Raw genomic sequence first — 14,236 nt, 5'->3', positions numbered from 1 at the left:
TTGGCGTCGTAGTTAGTTGTTGTTATTTTTTTTTTAGGGAAAAATCTATTCTAACCATCTAAGTTTTTTTTTCTAAATAATTTCTATTTTTTTAATTTTCCAATCTTATTGAGTAGAGAGGAGAGTATGTGTAAGTGTGTGTTTGTGTGTGTACGTGTGTTATTTTTTCAAATTCAGCCTACATAATTGCCAAGTTAGGCATGATTAATTAATGTAGAGTCTCCTTCAACAAACAAACTTTTTTGGTACCAAACTCCACTTGATAAAGTTGATGATGAAAAATATTTGGGGTGTATTTTCATTAGAATAGTTTTACTTATTTAACTTTTTTTCTCTCTTACTTGCAACAGCAACAGAGTGTGGTGGTGCAAGCAACTTGTAGTTGATTTTATTGAGTTCACTGTTGTTGCTATGAATAAATGTTGTTCTTGTTGTTGGTTTGTTGTTGTTTTTAGTTGAAATAAGTGAAGCTTAAATTGACAAGTTTTTATTTATTTATTTATTTATTTTTTCTAGTTAATGTAAATTAAGTTGTGTTTTTTTTTTCTTAATATTAATATTATATTTTAAGTAGATTTAATAAGGGATGTTGATTTGATGTAGTATTTGCTTTAAGTATTCGTAACAAATTGTTAACCAAGTGTAAAAAAGATTAAATTTATTAATTTAATTAATAAGTATGTAAGAAAATTTAAGAGAATTTTTTAAGTTTTAAATATAATATTGCAAGAAGTTTAAAGTTTAGGTTCTTGTCAGAACTAAAGTGTGGGCTCTTTAGTTTAAGCTATAGTCTGGGTCATACCTTTGACTATAGATTAGATTATAATTTGGACTAACTATAGTCTGAACTACCAAATAGATAACAATTTGCACTAAAGTTAAGACTAAAATTTGGATTAAAGTTTAGACTACTACCTTGACCATATTCAGGGCTTTATTTAGGACTATAGAGACTGCACTACAAGTTAAACTGAAATCTGGACTAAAGTTTAGACTACAGGCTGGACTATAGTTTAGTTTATTGTCTAGACTATAGCCTACTGTAGTTTAAACTATAGTCTGGAAGGTAGTTTATAATATATACTATAATTTATAAAGACTGTAGGAATATTGAGACAGGACTACAAGTTAGACTGAAATCTGGACTAAAGTTTAGACTACAGGCTGGACTATAGTTTAGTTTATTGTCTAGACTATAGCCTACTATAGTTTAAACTATAGTCTGGAAGGTAGTTTATAATATATACTATAATTTATAAAGACTGTAGTCTGGACTTTAAAACTATATTTGTTTTAGAGAGAACCTTCCCCATGTTTACTACTGATAACAATAACAACAACAAACACAATATTTGTAATTCAAATACAAAACAACCTAAATAGATTTGCAATTTAAAAACAAAATCATGTATTTCCTGCATGAACCATCCAAAACTCTAAGTTCTCCACTAAATGAGGAAAGATATACAATAACAACAACAAAATAAATAAAATAACAGAAAATTTGAACGTGAGCAAACTCCTTTTCGTGGCAAAGATAAAATTGCATGTGTGGATGCTTCAAAAAAAGAAACCACGACCACGACGATGACTCTGAAGATGAGTATAAAGATGATGGTTATTCAATGAGAAACAATGTTAAAGGAAAGCTTAAGCATTTATAAGAAAACCTGAACAAGAAAAAGTCAAAATGTATTCTTATTGTATTTTAAAGAACCCGCAGCAGCAGCAGCAGTCACAGAACAACAAACTTTAAATAAATATATATGTTTGTAGGTCTACTACTAAGTAAAACCATGTGGCTAAAGAATATTCAATTTCATTATACAATAGAAGAGCCAAAGTATGGAAGTAACAAACGACCAAATTTATACATAAGAATCAAAATCTAAACTAAGGCGATGGGTTCTGCAAAATGCAGAAGGAAACCTGAGAATTCAACATAAAAAAGAAACATGTACAAGAGAACACACGATGACGACAACAACAACGATGTTGTTATTGTTAATGATGATGCTGATGAAGATGATTACTATGTATAACAAGAAAAAGCTAAAAAAGCAGAATCTCAATCAGAAGAAGGTCTTCTAGCAGACTGGCAACAGTATTATCAACATCTTCAGGCCCAAGTATCGTCATCACCATCCTCATCCGCAACAACATCAACATTATCATCTGCAGCAGGAACGACGAACGAAAGCAACGAAGCATATGTGTTAAGTTGAAGTTAAGTGGATTCATTTTGTACATTGCTTCGTTAAGATGCGTGATGGTAATTTAAATAAAATATGTAAAAGGAATATAAAATGAATAACATCCCATTCCCAACCAAACATCTCAACAGTAAATAAATACTGAGGCAAAAAAAACAAACAAAAAAAAAATAGTAGCCACCAAATAAGGAAAGGAAAGGAAAGTAGAATTGAAGAATTAACAACAACAACAAAAATTACAGCAATGTATGAATAAAAACATAAGGAAACTCCAATTAACCCTTTTTCTATAGCATCCTCTAAATGGAAAACAAAAATGGGTTTCCTTGCCAATATTATGCAAGGTTGCGTTTTGTTTGGTGGCAGGTAAATCCTGCTGGGATACTTGCTGAGAGTGGTGGAGAAATTTAATTAAGTTGCAGTAACTTGTTAAGTGGGAAAAAAATTAAATTCCTAATTAAAGTCAGAATTCTATTTGGAATTGAAATATATAGACTAACCTGGACTATTAAATCTATATACGGGACTAGTGTAATATATAAACTGGACTATAGCCTTGTCTGTAGTCTGGACTATAGTCTAATCTATAGTCTGGACTAAAGTTTATATCCTAGTGTATAGTCTGGACTGCAGTATAGCCTTAAGTGTGGACTATAGTCTGGACTATAGTCTAGTCTATATTCTGGACTACAGTCTAGTCTTTAGCCAGGACTATAGTGTAGTCTATAGTCTGGACTATAGTCTAATCCATAGTTTAGTCTATAGTCTGGACTATAGTCTATTCTATAGTCTGGACTATAGTCTATTCTATAGTCTGGACTATAGTCTATTCTATAGTCTGGACTATAGTCTATTCTATAGTCTGGACTATAGTCTATTCTATAGTCTGGACTATAGTCTACTCTATAGTCTGGACTATAGTCTAGTCTATAGTCTGGACTATAGTCTAGTCCATAGCCTGGACTTTAGTTTAGACTATAGTCTGGACTCTAGGTTAGTCTATAGTCTATTCTATAGGTTGGACTATAGTCTAGTCTATAGTCTGGACTATAGTTTAGTCAATAGTCTGGACTATAGTCTGTTATATAGTCTGGACTATAGTCTTTTCTATAGTCTGTTATATAGTCAGGACCATAGTCTGTTATATAGTCTGGACTATAGCCTAGAGCATAATCTGGACTATAGTCTAGTCCATAGTCTGGACTATAGTCTAGTCTATAGTCTGGACTATAGCCTAGAGCATAGTCTGGACTATAGTCTAGTCCATAGTCTGGACTATAGTCTAGTCTATAGTCTGGACTATAGTCTAGTCCATAGTCTGGACTATAGTCTAGTCTATAGTCTGGACTATAGTCTAGTCCATAGTCTGGACTATAGTTTAGTCCATAGTCTGGACTATAGTCTAGTCCATAGTCTGGACTATAGTCTAGTCCATAGTCTGGACTATAGCCTAGTCTATAGTCTGGACTATAGTCTAGTCTATAGTCTGGTCTATAGTCTAGTCTATAGTCTGGACTATAGTCTGGACTATAGTCTAGTCTAGAGTCTGGACTATAGTCTAGTCTATAGTCTAGACTATTCTCTGGTTTATAGTCTATAATCTTCAGTTTTAATCTGGTTTTAGATAACTAAATTTTACTACTCTCCACTTAAAGGGTTAACCAGGAAAACTATTTAGGATATCCTGTATCTTAAAAATTGATCATTTAAAAATTGAGTTTACAAACCAGGACCAAACGAAAAAAAAAAAACACAAAAATTTTAACTCTCAAGCCTTCATTAGACACAAAGAGCAGGCATTATTATCGTCCACATACATAGTATGTGGTGTCTGACTAAAATCGTAATCTTAAATATGTTTGCAAACAACATATTCCACATATTCAGCAAACATGCAACAAGACAAAAGAAAATAAAAAAAACTTGCCACTACAAAAAGTTAAATTTACTAAGGAAAGAAATGGAGAACAAAAAAATTACTTATACTTGTGGGTCAGTTTAGAGTTGTGCCTTGTGTACACTGTTATCTGTTGCTGTTTGTCTGGCTGAAGACTTCGACGACGTCGTCAGACTGACTCGATTATATATTGAGGAGTGTTTAAAGATATTAAGGCGGTTCTTGCATGTCATCGCCTGATTGACGAAACGATGAATAAGTTGTTTTCGAAAAAGTCTAAAAAAAAGCGTATTTCAACTACGACAACAGCAGTTTAAAATATATATAGATTTTCAGCAAAACTTGAAAACAATGCTACAACATGATTATAATAACAATGATGTGTGTTTCTTTTGTGGCTGGAAGAAATGAGGCACAACTTTTTTGTATTAAAAAAAAAAAAAAAAACAAATCAAGAAAATTGCCTTATTTACAACATCATGAACATATCTTCTTAAAAAGAGGAAGAAACTGAAAAAGTAGAAAAAAACTAAATAAGGAGTAAACTTGTGAAGTTTTGTGAAGAAGAGTAAATCTTTCGACAAGTACTATAATTATCATAAATTGAATATAATTGTTAAGTAGAGTTGAAGTTTTCTTATTTTTTTTTATTTTATATTTAGAAAAGTAAATAAATAAGAATAAATTACATACACTTGTTTAATATTATTAAATCGATAAAAAATATTGTGAAAAAGAGAGTTAGTTTTTGAAATTTTCCCAAATTCAAAGAAAAAATTTTTATAAATTGGTATTTGTAAGAAGGATTCGCGAAGATTCCGATGAAAATTCTTATTAAATGGAAAATTTTAACGAAAATTATTGTTAAATAGAAAATTACATTGAAATACAGAATTTTAACGAAAAACTGTCTAAATAAGAGACTTTTAAAGAAAATTTTCTTTTTATTAAGAATTCTAAAGAAGTTCATTTTTAAAAAAGAGAATTCCTACGAAAATTCGAAGAGTAAGGTAATTCTAACGAAAATTTGTTCGAAATCGAGAGAACTTCAACAAAAATTATTTTTGAACTGACAATTCTATCGAAAATTATTTATAAATAATACTAAAAATACATAATTCTAACGAATATTCGTTTAAAATCGTGAGAATTCTTAAAAAAATTCTTATTAAATCGAGAATTCTAACGGAAATTCTTTAAATAGAAAATTCTAACGAAAAACTCTTTAAAAACGAGAATTCGAAAGAAAATTCTTTTTTAATAGAGAGTTTTAACGAAAATTCGTTCTAATTTGAGAGAATCCTGCCAAAAATTCGTTACAAATAGAGAATTTTAACAAAATTAATTTTTAAATAGGAATTCTAACAAAGAATTCTCTTTAATTAGGAATTTCTAACGAGAATTATTTTTAAATAAAGAATTCTAACGAAAATTTCTTCAAAATCAAGAATTTTTAACAAAAATTTTCATTAAATCGGGAACTCTAAAGGAAATTCTCTTTAAATAGAGAATTTTAACGAAAAACTTATTAAAAACTATAATTCGTGAGAAAATTCTCTTTTAATAGAGAATTCTAACGAAAATTCGTTCTGAATCGAGATAAATTCTACCAAAAATTCTGTATAAATAGAAAATTTTAACAAAATTACTTTTTAAATATTCTAACGAACATTACTTTTAAATAAAAAATTCAACGAAAATTCGTTCGAAATCGAGAGAATTATAATTGAATCGGGAACTCTACCAGAAATTCTCTTTAAATAGGCAATTCTAACAAAAAAAACTCTCTAAAAACGAGAATTCGAGAGAAAATTCTCTTTTAATAGAGAATTCTAAAGAAAATTCGTTCTGAAACGAGATGAAAATTCTGTATAAATAGAAAATTTTAACAAAATTACTTTTAAAATAAAAATTCAAACAAAAATTCTCTATAATTAGGAAGTTCTAACGAATATTATTTTTAAATAAAAAATTCCAACGAAAATTCGTTCAAAATCGAGAGAATTCTAACAAAAATTCTAAAACTCTAACAGAAATTCTCTTTAAATAGAGAATTCTAACAAAAAACTCTCTAAAAACAAGAATTCTAGAGAAAATTCTGCTTTAATAGAGAATACTAACTAAAATTCGTTTTAAACCAACAGAATTCTATCAAGAGTTCTTTATAAAGAGAGAATTTTAACGAAAATTCTCTTTAAATAAGAATTATTGCGAAAATTCTCTTTAATTAGAAAATTCAAACGAAAATTATTTTTAAATAATTAAAAATTCCAACGAAAATTCGTTCGAAATCGAGCGAATTCTAACAAAAATTCTTACTAAACCGAGAAATCTAAAGGAAGTAGCTAAAGTCTCCAAAAACAAGAATTCTAACGAAAATTCGTTCTAAACCGAGAGAAGAGTTCTTTATTAAAAGAAAATTTTAAGTAAGAATTTTACCGAAAATTCTCTCTAAATAAGAATTTTAATAAAAATTCTAAGAACAATTATTTTTAAATAAAGAATTTTAACGAAAATTTCTTTCAAAATCGGAATAAGAAAATTCTCTTTAAATAAAACCTTCCGAAGAAATGTCAGATTAACAACTTTAATTTGTAACATAAATTCCCTTTTCTAACCATGACATTTGCCAAAATTTTCATATACTATTAAAACAACAACTTAAACTCTTAAATTTCCCACCAACAAAGACTTATTTTTCCGCCTAAAGAAAGCATAATGTAAGTTTTCGTTACACTGTTAAAAATTCGTTTTAACACATAAACAAAATCAAGCGTTATTATTAAATTGGCAACGCGGCTTTAAAATAAAATACCCACCACTATTATTATTTACAAAAAGAAATACATTTATTTAAGTTTTCAGCAAATCTGAATTCCCCTTAAAGTATTTAATTTTCAAGTTCTATGAAAATCACACTATAAACTGCAATCAACAAGCAAAACATTCAGTGATCATCGTCATCATGAACATCACAAACATCAACTGTATCTAAAGGATTTTGTACATTATAATTTAACAACTACAGCGTAGAAAATAGCGTTGATGATTAAATACTTTTGATGGTTTCGTTAACTTTAACTATTTACACGATTCGACAATGTCTTTCAGCAGCAACAAGAGTTTGTGTATGTGTGAGTGTGTCGTAGTATAAGAGTTAAGTTTGTTTGTTGCCCGTTTAAAATGTCTCGTCTATAAGTGAGTCTGTGTCTGGATATGTCTGTCTGTCTGCCTGTATCTCTTTATCTCATTGACTTAATGCTTATTTAGGTATTTGCATTAAGTTGGCTTGTTACAACAACACCTTTCTTTCATTGCCTTCTTCTTAAACATTTTCTTTTTTTCTGTTGCTGCTGTGTAGTAGATGTTGTATATTTAACCATGAATTTGCGTATCCGTACTACACACAACAATGACTAGCAGGCTGGTTGACTACTTGCTGGGCTGTTTGGCTGCTGTTTGTTGATATCTTTGCTTTTTCGCTTGCTAACTACACGTACAAAATTCTACTCTACAGTTTTTTATATATTTTTAGTAGTAGTTGGCAATATTTAAACATCCCAAAATGATGCGCATATTTGCCATCCTTGCGAATGTTTTAAAGCCTGAGACAGACAGACAAACTTAAATAAATACGTACTGGCGAAAAAAATATACTTTAATGTTGCATATTGTGTTGTTGCATCTACAAGAGGCATGTTTATGTTAACTGCTACTTTAATGTTTATGTTTTTTTTTGTTCTGTTGCAGTTGTTGGTGTATTTGTTTATTTTTCTTTATTTTTTTTAATTTTGTTGCTGATGAGGACGAGTCTACGACGACGATGATATCAAGTTGATGATGGTGACGTTTATAACAAGGATGTTGTTGTGATTTTAACATGTTTATAGTAAACTTATATGGGATTGTCAGTGAAGTCAAAGAAGAACTTAAATAAACTTATCAAGTCTATAGTTCAGTCTGGACTATATTCTAGTCTATAGTCTGGACTATAGTCGTTTCTACAGTCTGGACTATAGTCTAGTTTATAGTCTGGACTATAGTCTAGTCTATTGTATACAGTCTAGTTTATAATCTGGACTATAGTCTAGTCTATAGTCTGGAGTATAGTCTAGTCTATAGTCTGGTCTATAGTCTAGTCTATAGTATGGGCTATAGTCTAGTCTATAGTCTGGACTATAGTCTAGTCTATAGTATGGACTATAGTCTAGCCTATAGTCTGGACTATAGTCTATAGTCTGGACTATAGTATAGTCTATAGTCTGGACTATAGTATAGTCTATAGTCTGGACTATAGTAAAGTCTATAGTCTGGACTATAGTATAGTCTATAGTCTGGACTATAGTATAGTCTATAGTCTGGACTATAGTATAGTCTATAGTCTGGACTATAGTATAGTCTATAGTCTGGACTATAGTATAGTCTATAGTCTGGACTATAGTCTAGTCTATAGTCTGGACTATAGTGTAGTCTATAGTCTGGACTATAGTGTAGTCTATAGTGTGGACTATAGTCTAGTCTATAGTCTGGACTATAGTCTAGTCTATAGTCTGGACTAAAGTCTAGTCTATAGTCTGGACTATAGTCTAGTCTATAGTCTGGACTATAGTATAGTCTATAGTCTGGACTTTAGTCTAGTCTATAGTCTGGACTATAGTCTAGTCTATAGTCTGGACTATAGCCTAGTCTATAGTCTGGACTATAGTCTAGTCTATAGTCTGGACTATAGCCTAGTCTATAGTCTGAACTATATTCAAGTTTATAGTCTGGACTCTAGTCTAGTTTATAGTCTGAACTATAATCTAGTCTATAGTCTGGACTATAGTCTAGTCTATAGTCTGGACTATAGTCTAGTCTATAGTCTGGACTATAGTCTAGTCTATAGTCTGGACTATAGCCTAGTCTATAGTCTGGACTATAGCCTAGTCTATAGTCTGAACTATAGTCAAGTTTATAGTCTGAACTATAATCTAGTCTATAGTCTGCGTTATAGTCTAGTCTATAGTTTAGTCTATAGTCTAGTCTATAGTTTAGTCTATAGTCTAGTCTATAGTCTAGTCTAAAGTCTAGTCTATAGTCTAGTCTATAGTCTAGTCTATAGTCTAGTCTATAGTCTAGTCTGTAGTCTAGTCTATAGTCTAGTCTATAGTCTAGTCTATAGTCTAGTCTATAGTCTAGTCTATAGTCTAGTCTATAGTCTAGTCTATAGTCTAGTCTATAATCTAGTCTATAGTCTAGTCTATAGTCTAGTCTATAGTCTAGTCTATAGTCTAGTCTATAGTCTAGTCTATAGTCTAGTCTATAGTCTAGTCTATAGTCTAGTCTATAGTCTAGTCTATAGTCTAGTCTATAGTCTAGTCTATAGTCTAGTCTATAGTCTAGTCTATAGTCTAGTCTATAGTCTAGTCTATAGTCTAGTCTATAGTCTAGTCTATAGTCTAGTCTATAGTCTAGTCTATAGTCTAGTCTATAGTCTAGTCTATAGTCTAGTCTATAGTCTAGTCTATAGTCTAGTCTATAGTCTAGTCTATAGTCTAGTCTATAGTCTAGTTAGTCTAGTCTATAGTCTAGTCTATAGTCTAGTCTATAGTCTAGTCTATAGTCTAGTCTATAGTCTAGTCTATAGTCTAGTCTATAGTCTAGTCTATAGTCTAGTCTATAGTCTAGTCTATTGTCTAGTCTATAGTCTAGTCTAAAGTCTAGTCTATAGTCTAGTCTATAGTCTAGTCTATTGTCTAGTCTATAGTCTAGTCTAAAGTCTAGTCTATAGTCTAGTCTATAGTCTAGTCTATAGTCTAGTCTATAGTCTAGTCTATAGTCTAGTCTATAGTCTAGTCTATAGTCTAGTCTATAGTCTAGTCTATAGTCTAGTCTATAGTCTAGTCTATAGTCTAGTCTATAGTCTGGACTATAGTTTAGTATAGTCTATAGTATAATCTTTAGTCTGGACTATAGTCTAGTCCATAGTCTGGACTAGAGTCTGGCCAATAGTCCGGGTATAAGTCAAGTCTATATTCTGGACTATGGTCTAGTCTATAGTTTGGACTATGGTCTAGTCTATAGTCTAAACACTGGTCTTGTCTATAGTCTGGACTTTGTTTTATTTTTTAGTCTGAACTATAGTCTGGACTAAAGTATAGTCTATTGTCTGGACTATAGTCTAGACTACAGTATAACCTATAATCTGGACTATAGTCTAGTCTATTATCTGGATCCTAGTCTATGTTTGGTCTGTAATCTAGTATTTAGTTTGGACTATTGCCATTTTATTTCATTTCATGAATAAGTTCCTTTATAGACTGTAAATTTAAAACGCTTTTTATTTGTCTGGCTGGTTAGATGTTTGTATAGTTGGTTGGATGGATGGATGACTGCATGTTTGGTTGGCCAACTGTTTGAATTTGCAAGAGGGCGGAGGTGCCACTGGTTAACTAACATTATTTAAATGATATTTTGTTTTTGTTGCATTTTAGATATTAAGGTGTTTAATTTTGAGTTTTCGTCATCGTTTGTTTGTATGAATTTAGCACAATATAGACACTAATATTAACCAAAACATGGTTTCATTTATATTCTGACATTTAACATCCCTCTATCTACCAAATATAGTGCATTTTTCACTTGGTTTTGGTTAATTTATATTTTGGCGTAACTGCTCTTGCTTATAATGCAGTTTGGTTTTAATTTGACAACCTTAAAATACACTCCAACAGAAAAGTAGTGTTTGTTTACATTTTGTTTTATACTCTGTTTACTATTTTGTAATTTTGTTATTGTTACTAGCTGTCATTTTTTATTTGCAAGTTAGTTTTGCTATGAAATGTTGCCAACATGTTGATTATAAGTATAGTGAGTTTGTTGGTTATCATGGTTTCTTTTTTGGTTGTACGGTCAGCAGTCATGTCAGTTAGTTAGTATTTTTATTTAACATTACACTTAAGGTTAATTTGATGATAGTTATTAACAAAATGTTGACTATTTTGAGAGGTTTGATTAAAATGGAAATCAACTTTTCTATAAACCAAAAATATACGGAGATTTTTTAACGGAATTTCTCATAGCAATTGTTCAATGAACCCAACATAACCTAAGTGTTTTTCTTGCAAACTTTAAAAATTACTTAAGATAATTTATTTAAGAGCCCTCCCAACTATTACTAAATTGCAATCTTTTCCATAATAAATTTAAACCCACACACTCATTTTTAATTTTTTTCCTTTAACAAAACAACAGTGTTAACAGCCATGATTTAATAGCTTGATGTTGGAAAAAAAATTCTAAAAATCTTTAGGAATTTAGTAAATTATACAAAATGGTAAAAGAGGAAAGGAGAAACAAACTAAAATAAGTGGCATTTAAAATAGTCAACAATATTTATTTTGCCTGCAGGCAACACAAGCTGTTAATTTATAACTAAAACAAACATATGAACGAAGAACGGAAGAGAACAGGGCGCAGGAATAAAACACCCAGGAAAACATAACATATGTATGTACATGTGTGTGTATTTATATAACAAGGATATAATTTAAACAAGAAAAAAAGCCCTCAAACTAAAATAAATTTAAATGAAAAAAGCTCACAAGGAAAGAAACGTAAAACAAAATTCAGAAAAAAAAACAAGACAGAAACTTAACTGACTGACATTTATAAACATGATGAACAAGCAGAAAGTTGATGATGAGTTGCAGAAATGCCCAGCAACAACGGCAACGGCAACAACAACAACATTACTTTAGTTAAAGCAATAAATGTTGACCATGACACAAGCAGCAATAAGGACCAGCTATGAACAGCGTTAAAGAGGTTTTTGTTTTTGGATAGATGTTATGGATGCAGATACCACCAGTAACAACAGCAGCAGCAGCAATCATGGAACAGGCAGGCAGTTAGTCCGGCCAACATCATTATGTGTTTACCAAACAAATCTGCATTATTTTTACAAACTTAAATTAACAACACAGCTGAAGGACCAACAAAGACAACGAGAGGAAAAAAAACTGTCAGCCACAGTGGTTTCAACAGCTAATTTTAGGAAAATAAACATGATTTTCAAAGTTGTCACTTTCTAATTAAAGAGATTTCTATTAAAAGCTTTGTGCTTTAAAAGATTTCCATGAAAAGCTTGTTAATGGACAAAGTTTTCTAAAGAAAACTTTCCAGTACATAAGTTACTTATGGAAAGCTTTCTGATTGTGAAAGAATTTTTTTCTTAAAAAAACTTTCTGAAAAGCTGACAAAGTTTCCTAAAGAAAATTTTTCGATTGGCAAGTTTTCTGCAGTATTTCTGTTTTAAATACACAAGTATCTACTTTGAATGCCAATCAACAAGTTGTCTATAAAAAGCTTTCTGATGAACAAAGTTTTTTATAAAAATCTTTTTTATTGAGAAGTTTTTTAAGAAAATTGTCTGAATAACAAGTTTCTTATGAAAAGCTTTCCGACTGACAATGTTTTCTATGAAAAGTTTTCTAATTGACACAGTTTTCTAAGAAAGCTTATATCGAAAGATTTCTGATGGAAAAAATTTGTTTATAGAAATCTTTTTTATTGAAAATTGTTCTTAAGAAAACTTTCTGAATAACAAGTTTCTTATGAAATGATTTCCTCTTTTTGCCAAAGTTTTCTAAGAAAAACTTTTCGATTAATAAGTTTTCTACAGAAAATTTTTCCGATTTACATGTTTTCTATAGAAATTTTACGATTCAGAAGTGTTCAATGTGAAAGCTTTTGCCATAAAAAGCTTTCCAATTAGCCAAGATTTTTATAGAAAAACTTTAGATTGACACGTTTTTATGAAAAGCTTTTGATTGAAAAGTTTCCCAGGAAAAGCTTCTATAGTATAGTATTTTTCTTATAACAGAAATTCCTTTTTTTGGGAATAAAATCTCTTTCCCGATGCTCTTTCCAAGCCCACTGTTTTGAGCCCAAAGAAATCACAAAAAAAACTCGAAACCTAAGCAGGCAGTTGACAGGCAGATGGACATTTGCAAGATACACAAAAATAAAATGAAAATGGAAAAAAAACCCTGACAACTGCATCATCATGACGATGATGATGTGGAAAAAAGCCCCTAAGGCTTCTGCTGCTGAACATACAGGCCAGAGTTTTCAATAGTTTGGTTTTGGGTTATAAAAGAGTTTTCAACACCAAACTAATACTACCAACTACTACCATTATCAACAACATCGTCAACACCACCTACATAATCATCATTATTTTAGAGTGAATTGAGTTGGTTGGTTTGGAGGAGACTTTTGGAGTTTTTTTTTATTCACTTATTTGGCGAATGAATGTGTTTTGTTGCCTGATTCTTTATTCCTTCAAAATGCAGCTGCATAATTGATGAATAATGCAAATTTTACTGCGAGCCGTGTGTATTTTTTTCTTTTCCCTTTCGCTGGTTTGTTGCATTAATAATATATTTTAATGAATTTAATTTAAAGAAAAGAAACACAGTTCATGTTGTGGGCAGTTAAAGTTTAACTCTGAAAGGATTTTATTATTCTTTTTAAGTAAAATCCGGGTTCAAATTAAAATGTTTAACAATATTTAACTCTTAAAGTTTAAAAGTTCAGTTCTAGTTCAATTCTAGTTCAGTTCTAGTTCAGTTCCAATTTATTTCTAGTTCATTCTAGTTCAGTTTTAATTTATTTCTAGTTCATTCTAGTTCAGTTCTAGTTCAGTTCTAGTTCAGTTCTAGTTCAGTTCTAGTTCAGTTCTAGTTCAGTTCTAGTTCAGTTCTAGTGCAGTTCTAGTTCAGTTCTAGTTCAGTTCTAGTTCAGTTCTAGTTCTAGTTCAGTTCTAGTTCAGTTCTAGTTCAGTTCTAGTTCAGTTCTAGTTCAGTTCTAGTTCAGTTCTAGTTCAGTTCTAGTTCAGTTCTAGTTCAGTTCTAGTTCAATTCTAGTTCAGTTCTAGTTCAGTTCTAGTTCAGTTCTAGTTCAGTTCTAGTTCAGTTCTAGTTCAGTTCTAGTTCTAGTTCAGTTCTAGTTCAGTTCTAGTTCAGTTCTAGTTCAGTTCTAGTTCAGTTCTAGTTCAGTTCTAGTTCAGTTCTAGTTCAGTTCTAGTTCAGTTCTAGTTCAGTTCTAGTTCAGTTCTAGTTCAGTTCTAGTTCAGTTCTAGTTC

The 14,236-nt window shown here is 30.7% G+C and overlaps 1 protein-coding gene across 4 annotated transcripts in view; it reads right to left on the bottom strand.

The window, feature by feature from the left end:
- Nucleotides 1–14,236, bottom strand: part of LOC119613262 (low-density lipoprotein receptor-related protein 6) — a 94,757-nt gene that overhangs the window by 21,428 nt on the left and 59,093 nt on the right. The gene's annotated exons all lie outside the window — the stretch shown is intronic.

This window comes from Lucilia sericata, unplaced genomic scaffold (genome assembly GCF_015586225.1).
Source record: "Lucilia sericata isolate MDLA Ls3-8-SP2 unplaced genomic scaffold, ASM1558622v1 Contig000039F_arrow, whole genome shotgun sequence".
Classification (NCBI taxonomy): Eukaryota; Metazoa; Arthropoda; class Insecta; order Diptera; family Calliphoridae; genus Lucilia; species Lucilia sericata.
Note: the sequence above shows the minus strand (reverse complement) of the source record. Positions and strands in the feature narration are given on the sequence as shown.